The sequence below is a fragment of the Drosophila miranda genome (genome assembly GCF_003369915.1).
Source record: "Drosophila miranda strain MSH22 chromosome Y unlocalized genomic scaffold, D.miranda_PacBio2.1 Contig_Y4_pilon, whole genome shotgun sequence".
Taxonomy (NCBI): Eukaryota; Metazoa; Arthropoda; class Insecta; order Diptera; family Drosophilidae; genus Drosophila; species Drosophila miranda.
Genome location: NW_022881636.1, coordinates 350,174 through 362,057, shown reverse-complemented (window position 1 = coordinate 362,057; position 11,884 = coordinate 350,174).

Sequence of the window (11,884 nt, the reverse complement as noted above, 5' to 3'; positions counted from 1 at the left end):
GAATACACCAAGAACCGAAAACCAACGGCATCGACGCAGCAACGGCGAGGAATACACCGAGAAAGCAGAAACCCAACGACAACGACGCAGCAGCAGCCAAAGAGGGAGAGGAATACACCAAGTATCGAAATCCAACGGCACCGACACAGCAACGGGGAGGAATACACCAAGAATCGAAATCCAACGGCACCGACACAGAAACGGGGAGGAATACACCAAGAAACAAAACCCAACAACAACAACGCAGCGGAAGCCAAAGAGAGAGAGAGGAATACACCAAGAGCCGAAACGGTAGCCAACAGCATCAATTCAGCGACGGCCGAAGACGAGAAGCGCCGAAAAGATAAGCCGCCAGCGTCGACGCAGCAACGAAGCGCCGAAACGGTATGCCCACAGCAGCAACGGCAGAAGAGAAACGCGGAAAACTAAAGCAAAGTAACGACGCGCCAGCAGCGAAAAGGAGAGGCAAAAGTCACCGGCGCAGCGTAGACGCCGAACGACGGCGCCAGCCCTCTGCCGCCGCGAGAATGACGACGCTGGCCGCCCACGCTGGCGCTGGATCGGGAGAGTTCTGAGGCTGGAGAAGAAAAACGTGGATGAGAAAAATTCGATTGGGAGCAGTCGTAGGAGTCGAACGTGTTCGCGGAAAAATTCGAGTGGCTTGGAAAAAGTAAAAACACGTGGCGGCCCGGATCCACGCCAACGCTATCAGTGACACGGGAAGATCCGGCATCGACGCTGCGCTTACGGGGAGAAGACTCTGCATCGATACTTCACTTACGGAGAGGAGATCCTGCATCTACGCTGCACCCACGGGGAAGAGGAGGCTTTCGACGAGTACAAGCGTGGGAGTTCAGGGGTAAGCTAGTCTCTAGACGTGTATACGGGCTGCTGAGCGGTGCGATAGGTAGGGAACCAAGAGAGAATAAAGTGAAATGTAACGAATATAACAGAAACATAGCCCGACCACCAACTATCTATACACTAGGGAACCTGGAGGCCCGGGGCTTCATCTTCTCTGCCCTTCCCCCGCCTCTTGCCCGAGCCTGCGTGCTTCCATCCAGTAGTTCGTAGCCCGACAGGATCCTGAGGCCGCTGTCCGGCGATTGCCTAGGCGTTCTCGGTGACACCTGTCGGCGTTCCCTCCGCATGATTCCCTCCCGTAGTTTGTGACCTCGCAGGGTCCCGAGGCCGCTATCCGACGATCGTCTAAGCGTCCCCGGTGACGCCTGTTGCTGTCTCGCCTGATCCCGTAGTTCCCTGGGTTCCGAAGGGGCTGTCCGGCGATTGCCTAGGCCCTCTCGGCGATACCTGCCCTGTATGATAAAGACTTTCGCAGTAATGTTTAGCCAGATAGTGTCCCGTGAGTGCTATCCGGCGATTGCCTAAGCACTCTCGGCGATACACGTCGGTATTCTCGTACTCGTAGTAATTCTTAGTTCGGCGGTGTCCCGTAAATGCTATCCGGCGATTGCCTAGGCACTCTCGGCGATGCCTGTCGATATCCCTGACCCCCGTAGTAATTCTTAGTTCGACAGTGTCCCGTAAGTGCTATCCGGCGATTGCCTAGGCACTCTCGGTGATGCTCGTCGATATCCCTGACCCTCGTAGTAATTCTTAGGCCGACAGGGTCCCGTAAGTACGTAAGTCCCTCGGCGACACTTGTTGGTATTTCCGCATAGCGAAAACCCCCTTTCCGCGTCGTAGTAATTCTTAGGCCGACAGGGTCCCGTAAGTACACGTCCCACGCTAGGTTCGCTCCCGTCCGCGGGACTGCTGCCCCGTCCCCCATCGACGGTCCGAAATACGGAGTCCCGTAATTTCGACCCTGGAGTAGACTGAGATATGTACCCCAGCCCAGGATCGCTTCCTTACAGATGGCGCCCGAGCAGGGACTCCGGGACTCCGTTATGTTTTGGGGCGCTAAGTGGAACAGTCGATCAGAAGAAAGAGTAGCAGGGGGTACCATGCGCAAGTACGGCCAGTCGGAATCATTAGGAAAAGAGTAGCTGTATATCTCTGTAAAAAAAAACCGCACGTGAGGTCGCCCATTATTCACGTACAGCCGAGGCTGGCTTCCCTACTACCTCCCTAGCAATAGCGTCAGCACGTGGCCGCTGCGCCCACATGAGGAGGAGAGCGAAGCGGCGAGGCGGCAGAGAAAGAGAACCGAGCCGAAGCTGGGCAGAAATCGCTAGAGAGAGAGCGACATGTACGCGGCGAGCAGAGCGTCGTGGGCGGTAGAGGCCGAGCGAGCGTCGGAATCCTTCCGAAGACCAACCAGCCCGGCTATATATTTCGTACTAAGACCCAGAAGAGGATAGTCAACGCACGGCCCTCAGCGAGAAGAGTCAATGCCCGGCCCTCAGCGCGAGCAGTCATTCAATGCCCGGTCTTCAGCGCGATCATTCAATGCCCGGCCTACAAAACAATAGCCGATAGTCAATGCCCGGCCCTCAGCGCGAGCAGTCAACGCCCGGTCTTCAGAGCAGTCTTTCGATGCCCGGTCTTCAGCGCGATCATTCAATGCCCGGCCTACAAAACAATAGCCGATAGTCAACGCCCGGCCCTCAGCGAGAAGAGTCAATGCCCGGCCCTCAGCGCGAGCAGTCAACGCCCGGTCTTCAGCGCGATCATTCAAGGCCCGGCCTACAAAACGATAGCGGAGAGTAAACGCCCGGCTTCAAAAGTGATCAGTCAGCGTTCAGCCATCAACACGGGACGAGATCCAACGCTTAAATCAACGAACCCAGCACGACCAGGACCACAAGGACAATTCCAAGGACAACGATAGCAAGGACTATCGACCAGGACCCCAAGCAGCAAGGACGCCAAGGACGCCTCCACTGGACAACCGTGTTAACCGTACATACGCCGTGCTTCCGTGACTAGCCCCAAGGACTCCGGTATTCAGTGCGTGACCTAAGAAAAGATTCTACCGGAGGCTCAATACGTGATACTACCGTCGGAAACGCGAAAGACCTCGAAGTGCCAGTTCGACCACCATGCTTCGACATGGGGGTACAGTGGATTTCGTATCGGCGCAAGATCGAATTGCAGGCCATCGCCGCCGAATTCGGCCTCGGTGAAACCGGGACAGTGGACGAACTGCGCAGCCGGATCTCGGCCTTTATCTCGCGCGGTGAGCATCCGACTGGGATCGAAGAACGGATCAAAGAGCTCGGAATGGTTTTCGACAGCGCGCCCAGCCCGAGAAGCCCGAGGAACACGTCCCCGTCGCCGGGACCGAGTCAGCGAGAGCGGAAGGAAGGGATCTGTGCGGAGCAGCCTCTATCTATCATAATTCCCGAGTTCCCGCGCGCAGCTCACGGCGACTCTGGCCGATAAGCTGCGCAATTGGGGTCTGAAGTTCGACGGACACTCGGATGCGCTGGCTTTCATCGAACGGTTGGAAGAAAGGGTCGACTCATATGGCGGAAGCCCAGAACATCTGCCGCGAGCCATCTCCGGGCTACTAACTGGCAAGGCAGAAGGATGGTTTAGGACGTTCCAGATGCAAGGCAAGCCATGGACCGAGTTCCGGAAGGAGTTCTTGGAGTTCTTCCTACCCCCGCGATACTTTCAGCGCTTGGAAGATACGATCCGCTCCCGTCGCCAACGACCCCGAGAAGCCTTTCAGGACTACTTGATCGACCTCCGACTCATGATGCAACGAGCTCAGTATACTCCAGACAGGGAGCTGGACAGGATCTACGAGAACCTTCGGCCGGAATACCAACTGTTCACCCGTAGACATGAGTTCGAGACGTTGCGAGAACTGACCCAATTGATAGTAGCGTACGAGACAACGCGGGGCCGCGAACAAACCCACCCAGCTAACGACCGCCCAAATACGAAAGCCAGAACGCCATCATACCAAGGACCCGGATTATCCACCCCACAGCATGCTCCTCCAGACGACACCGGGCCCTCCCGGCGCGCCGAGACGGCAAGCCGCGTAGTGACCCAGGATGGAGACCGGCCGGTGAACACACGCCGGGCCTGCCGTAATTGCGGGGAGGAAGGTCATTTCAGCAGTTCATGCAGGAATCGGCGAGTGCTATTCTGTTGGGAGTGTGGCCGCCGCGGCATCCGGACGATCGACTGCTGTAGGCTATCCGAGTCGGGAAACGGGCCGAGTCTCCGCTCGTCAGGGAACCGATCGGAGACATACCTCCAGGGCCCCCAGGAGTAACTCATCCCTTAAGTTTGGAAGGAGGCAGGCTCGCCGCGCTAGTAACCATCGTAGGAGTACCGCTCACAGCTACCCTCGACACGGGAGCAACGCGGTCGTTCGTCAGTCATCGCATCGCTCATGAAGTAAGTACCTGAGGGAACGCACGGAATATAAGGACTACCGTCCGCCTGGCGGACGGTACAGCAAAGGAGGTGACGCAAGCAGTTTCGGTCAAGGTACGTCTGGATCAACAGGAAACGCTGGTGATTCTATTAGTCCTACCCATGGTAGTGGACGACATCATACTGGGGCTCGATTTCCTTTGCGGCGTCCAGGCCATAATACAATGCGGACTAGCGTACTTGCAGTTGACCCAGCGGGCGATCCGGGAAACCAACCCGATCCCCACATCATCCTCGACTCGGCCCCGCATGGTTACTTTTAGTGACGAAAGTCCCGCGACTGCATCCGCTGGTCCTACCCACTCGACCAATCCAACGGCGACCCACCGGACGAAGACAACGCACCAGAATCCCAACCACGGCAGACCCAGCAACGTACCAGTGACAACGCACCAGAATCCCAACCACGCCAGACCCAGCAATGTACCAGTGACAACGCACCCGAATCCCAACCACGCCAGACCCAGCAATGGACCCACGACAACGCATCAGGATCTCGAACACGCCAGACCCAGCAACGCCACCCGAACCCAACCCACGATTCGATACGACCGCGCCAGAACCATCAACGAAGATTCGACGGAGACGACTGCGACACCGCTGGACACACCCTGGGCCAGTCCGTCCGCCTCGAAGAACACCCAAAGCAACGAAGACGACTGCGACACCGCTGGACACACCCAGGGCCAGTCCGTCCGCTTCGAAGAACACCCAAAGCAACGAAGATTCGACGGAGACGACTGCGACACCGCTGGACACACCCAGGGCCAGTCCGTCCGCCTCGAAGAACACCCAGAGAAACGAGGATTCGACGGAGACGACTGCGACACCGCTGGACACACCCAGGGCCAGTCCGTCTGCCTCGAAAACCACCCAGAGTATCCCTACCAAGACAACGGAGCTAAGCCACGACCACGCCAGAACCAGCAGTAACCTCAGGACAACGTTTCTAAGTTTCGACCACGCCAGACTCAGCAGCAATACAAGGACAACGCATCGAAGCCTCGACCACGCCAGACCCAGCAGCAATACAAGGACAACGCATCTAAGCCCCGACCGAGACGGACCCGGCGGCGCTAAAATTATAACACGATCGACGCGAGCCAAATCAGAAATGCACAGCAGTGCGGCTCAATCAGAGCGACCGACCCCACGGGAAACCAGCATCGCTCTACACCACGACCCGCTACGCCTGGAAGACCACGGCCCCGAAGGACATGGGCGAATTATCAACTCGCCCCGTTAGCCGATGCCGCGGCCGGTCGACAACGCAACCCTTTTCGAAGATCAGACTCAACTAACCCAGTTACCGTGAACCTCGACTACAGGTTCATCAAGGCAAACGAAGGAAAACTGCGAGTTTAGCCGACTTAAAGGCGTTCCACGGAGTGGACCACCCCGAGGAGAACCCAACGACGTTGGAGAGACCTGAATAACCTGCCGACTTCGCAAGGGCCACTTGCGGTAGCGCGCTACCGTCACGTCCTCGCCCCGTAAGGGGCGCGACCCACGAAACCGTAAGCTACGTATACATCCCCTTATGGGATAAGATAAGTACTACACCCAATGTAAACAACTTCTTACTCGCACCGCTCAAGCAAGATAGGGGGAGGGTATTAATACTTCTAGTTAAGACAGGCAGGTTCTAACCGACAGGCATTTTCTCCCTAGAATCGACTGAAGACATGAAGCGTCTAAGAGACGGAAGGCAAGCTCGGCCCCTAGGGGCAAATGGTGATACGACGGGACACCCTAGCGGAGACCAGCAGCCTGAAGTCCCGGCACCTGCCGACGAACCAACGACACACCGGACTCGCGGCTGGATCGTCGACCCCAATGGGCCATCCGCCTCCCGTCAAGCCCAGCTGAGGCGGGTCGGAGAGGCGACACTTCGACAACAGGACAGGATGCCATGGTGCCGGCGCGCGGCAGCCATCCAAGGGTGGATCGACCAACAAACCGAGGGCCCGGGGACCGACGCCGAAGAGGAAGTAGAGCCCGATGGCCGCTTCGCAACCGCAGGTGTCCGCTTGGCGCCCAATCACGACGTCGCCGCCCTGAATCGCCGTTGGTTCTGGAGTTATGGGGCTGCCATCGACGACGACAACGCGACCACGGACACCTACGAGCACGAGACGATAATACGCGACGCTCAAAGCCTGGCGTCCACGCTGCAGGACGAAGGGAACCGACACCCACTGGCTCGCGGGAACGAATGGGACTCGCCACTTTGGGCCGAGTGGAACCTGGCCGGTCAAGGTCGTGCAGCCACCCCTCTAGCAGTACACGACCCGCCGCAGTTGAATGCGAGCATCACGCGAATGATGCCACCTTACACACACACGTATAGAACGTATCTTATCGGGTTTCCGATAAAGAACTCTTGTTTCCCTTCCTCTGAATGAAACTCGATTTGAACTGTAATTATGGGAAAACGTTTATCTTGTTTCGTGTCGTTTGCAGCCTGACCGCTATGTGCCCGGCTCCCCCATTTTTCGCGACAGCAGTCCAGCGCGCCCCGCCACCTCAGCCTCAGGGGCGCCTATAACAGCTTCTTCTTGTGACAGTTGAGAACCTTGACGGCACTGGCGTTCCTTACACAGGAGTCATCACTGTAGCCGTCCTAATAGGTGCAAACATAGCATTCGAGTGCTGCAAGAGAGGGAGAGAGAGAGTGAGAGAGAGAGAGAGACATAGAGAATATTGAACGAGGTCATGACGCTGCTATGCCTTTCGCTTTCGTTTCGTTGTTTTTCTGCTTCATTTAATGTCGCCTTTTGCTGGATACAAATCCACACCGCAAATATCTTGTATGGTAATCCAAGAAAACTCTTTTCACACACCATATGAATGTCTGGTTTTCTTTGAAGAAATTCCCTGAGCGCGCAAAGGGAGCTGGCTGGCGGTAAATAAGAACAAAGTAAACCACAGCCGTGGCCACCCATTTCTGGGGGCCTCCGTTGTTTATGGCCCGCTGTGGTGGGCAACTGTCAAGTGAGCATCGCCTGCACCTACACGCCCCACCCCACCCACATCGTGGCACCTCAGCGGGACCGCCGACTGGAGGAATGCTTTCAACATTTCTTTGGGTGACTCGCAATTGGGATCAAGTCAATATTTGCAGAGTAAAAATAAAAATTACTTCCGCCCGAAACTCGAGCGTTTCTTAAGTATGTCACATCCACCACTCTCCACCTGGATGGATGACCCGCCGCTTGGCGCCGCTGTGACGAGAGCAGTGGAGTGGTGGACGATTCCAGTGAACTGAATAGCGGCTCACTGGGACCAGAGTTGTCGCCTAGTCGAAGGAGAGCGTATAACAAAAGATGCAAAGCAGGGTTGAGTTGGAGACGGGGAACAATAGGCATTTTTGCAAAATTTGCACTTGAATTTTCGTGTTGTGCCGCACTTTATCAATGAATAAAATATGAAATCAAATTCCTGGTCTCATTTCGACGGAGGAAATGGTAATTAAATAATTGAAGCATTGAATTAAATAAGGAAAGTAATTAAATTTAGGGAAATTCTTCGAAAAGATAGCCACGAATAGAGTTCGATATGGATACATATACTTCATACATTCGTACATCCGATGTAAATACATATCCATATGTACATACGTTTCTACCCACAAATTATTATTATTTTTGATGTGTGAAGGATGCACACACACACAGAAAATGGATTGCCCTGAATGGTGTGTGGAGCGGGCGTTCATTTTGTAAAAATAATTGCTTTGCTCACGGATTTTTACAGAAATGATTATTGATGAGCACTTTGGCCTATTTTATCAAAATCAAACCCGACACGACAACGTCACCGCCGGCATCCGTCCGTCCCGCTGTCCGTTTGGTTTTCCCGTCGCTGGCAAATGAAGCGTGAAATGTGGCCCGACACCGCGGGCACCGCGCCAGCATACATTAAATCTTTCGAAAGTTTTGCATCAGCTCCCCCCCACGTACACCCTCTGGACGAGTGCTTAGCACACCTCAGCGCGGGGAAAGGGCCGGTTGGATGGGGTTTTTGGCAAGTACCGAGACTGCAGATGACGTCAAGAGGCCGGCACGGCAGACATAGACCGCAGACCAATCCGACTAACCATCCGACCAGATCCCCCTCGGACTGTGTGTTCCTCTTGGGTAAGCCACAGCGGAGGCGACAATTGCTTCCAGGAAATCCCCCTGATTCACTCGAGGATGATGTCGCCGCGGGCTCGGATTTACTTGAGATGTGTAAACAACACAGTCACTCAAATTTCACGAGCCCTGCGCGATGATTCGATGAGGAATGAGGAAAATGCCAGGAATGCCAAAATATTGATGGAAGTCAAGCCGAGGCTTTTAGCCAGGCGACGCGTGCCAATCCGCAAGATCTTTTCCCATGTACATTTTTTTTTATATTTTTTTTTTTTTTTATATTCATATACCTATTTATTCGCTCTATAATATATACTATACAATTTATATTTAACTTAATTTAACGGACAATAGTATGTTGGGACTAGGGGCCCCGCGGACTGCGGTACTGCCGCAAAGCATTGCTTCGCAGTGGCGTGGACACCTACTTCGTCCCCTTCTCTCCAAGGACCTAAGCGCTCGCATCACGCTAGAGGCGAACTCCGCGGCCGCTTCCCACACCTTCGGGTCTGCCAGCATCAGCGGCACCAGAGTCTCGGTGCTGACCCTAGACCCTGCTGCTGTCTCCAATGTCTGACGCTCGAGGTCAAACCTGTGGCAGTCGAAGAGGACGTGGCGAGCGTCCTCCTCTATGCCTGTGCCCCACTCGGGGCACCAGTCCTCTGTCTCGTGGCCGAAGCGCTTGAGGTAGCCGCGGAAGCAGCCATGTCCGCTCAGTGCCTGGGTAAGGTAGAAATTCACCTGGCCGTGCTTCCTTTCAAGCCAGCATGCTATGCTTGGGATGAGGGTGTGGGTCCATCGGCCTTTGGGTGAGTGGTCACATCGAGTCTGCCATCTGTCTATGCTGGTCCTTCTGGCGTCGTCCTTAATTTCTGCTTTGGAGCGTACCTCGGCTGCACTGTCCGTCATGGCATCATGGATCTCCTTCCTCTCCCTTATCAGCTCCCTGAGCGGAACTTGCCCGGCAATGACTAACGCGGCTTTGTCTGAGATGGTCCGGAACGAGCACGCGATCCTAATGGCGCACAGTCTGTACGTTGCCTCCACTCCTCGCATGTAGCTCCTCACCTTCGCGGCTTCTGCCCACACCGGTGCGGCGTAGAGCATCTGCGACGTCACGACGCTCGACAGCAGTTTCCTCGTTGCCTGCTTTGGCCCTCTGGTGTTTAGCAGCATCCTGGATAGCGCTCCCGCGGTCCCACCGGCCTTCGTGTGGATGTATTCTAGATGCTCTTTGAAGGACAGGCGCGTGTCGATGAGGACTCCAAGGTACTTGATGGACCTCTGCGATTCGATCGCGGTCCCACCAACCTGCACTCTGGCGGTCTCGACCACTTTACGGCTGGATATCAGGACCGCCTCCGTTTTTTGGGCCGCCAGCTCCAGCCCCGCGGCGGCTAGCCACGCCTCGACGGCTTGTATGGCGACGTTGGCAAGCTCCTCCACTGCGGCAAGTTCCTTCGCTACCGCCACTATTGCGACGTCGTCAGCGAAACCCACCAGGTTAGTGTTGGCTGGCATCGGGAGCCGTAGGACCCCGTCGTACATGGCGTTCCAGAGCAGAGGTCCCAAAACGGAGCCCTGCGGGACTCCGGCCGTGACTTCGTATGCCCTAGAGCCCTGACATGTGTCCATTGTCAGCACCCTATTGCTGAAATAGCTGCGCGCTATATTCAGTAGGTAGCCCGGGATGTTGAAGGACCTCAGTGCCTCCAGCGTCCGGGTCCAGTCGGCCGAGTTGAAGGCGTTCCTTATGTCCAGTGTCACCACCAGACAATAAGACTTGGTTCCGCCTCTCTACCTAGTCCTAGCAATGGCTTCCTCCGCCGTTTTTACGACCCTCAAGATGGCGTCCAGCGTCGACCTCCCTTTCCTGAACCCGTATTGGTTCTGGGAGAGACCGCCTGCTGCTTGGATGGCTGCGCTCAGCCTCGCACCGATCACCCTTTCGAAGACTTTTCCCATGGAGTCCAGAAGGCAGATGGGCCTGTAGGAAGAGGCCACCCCTGGCGGCTTGCCCGGCTTGGTTAATAGTATCAGCCGTTGCCTTTTCCACCTCTCGGGGAACGTCCCCTCCTGGAGGCATTTGTTGAAAAGGCCCGCAACTTCTCTCGGGAGTAGAAGAAGTGCCAGCTTCAACGCGCTGTTGGGGATCGCATCCGGACCCGGAGCCTTCCTAGGTATCAGGTTTCTGCCTGCCTGCAACACTTCGGCTTCCGTAACCTCGCAGATGTCGCTCGGGCTATGCTCGAACCGCAGGGAGCTAGGGATCTGCCGTCCTCGAGGAAACAGTGCCCTGACTATACCCTCCAGTGCCTCTGGATCTGTTGGAGCTTTGCTGCCCGCGTTCAGCCTCTTCACCACCATCCTGTACGCGCCTCCCCAGGGGTCCTCTTCGGCAGCATCACACAGCTTAAGGAAGCATTCCCTCTTGCTGTTCCTTATGGCGGTCTTCAGATCCTTCCTCGCCGCGTAGTAGGTCTCGCTGCAACGGGCCAAGCGCGGTGTGCCTCTGGCTCGCTGGAGCAGCATTCTGGCCCGGTGGCAGGTTCTACGGAGAACCGCAATCGCTTCGCTCCACCAGAAAATCTTTTTTGCATTCGGCAACTTTGTGCCCTTTCTCCCCGCATTTGATGCAGCAGCCACTCCTGTCCACTGTACTCTCGCAGTTCCGTGCGATATGCCCGGGTTCCAGGCATCGGTAGCACCTTGGGAGTCCATCTCTTTCCCGGATCCTACATATGGTCCAGCCGATCCTCACCTTGCCGCCTTTAAGGACCGCTTGGCCCAGGGAGAAGGGCAAGCTGACCACCGCCAGCTTGGACTCCGCGTATCCGCGGCGCAGACTGCGGACTCTTACTCGACCCTCGTCAATGTTGAATTGGCGAGTTAGAGAGGCACAGATCTCCTGCTCCGTCACGAGGGAATCGATGTCCCGTATCTCCAATATGACCACCTTCGAGTCTTCCGTCATTGCGCGCACAGACGCTCCATCGCCGAGGACACGTGCGATGCTGGCTTTCATGCCCTCAGCACTCTCCACGCTGTCTTTTGCCACCTCCAGCAGAAGGTTGCCGTTTATGGTGCGGCGTACCTTGGAGACGCAGCTTCCCAGGTCGGAAAGCTGGTTGTCGTGTCGGCTGGTGACCATTGCCAGAACCTCGCTGTACGACTTCCCGGGGGCCTGAACTATGACCGCGTCTTGGCGAGCGCGGCGTGCTGCTCTCGGCCTCTTGGCCACCACGCTCCATTCGCTGTCCGGGATTCTGGGGCTCTTGGGCTGCCTCATGGCGCTGGTCGTCGCTACGTCTCCGTGTGGCCGCAACGGGGCCTTTTTAAGGGTCCTCTTGGTTGCGATAGCTCCTTTTCGCTGCCTTGGGCGCGTAGGT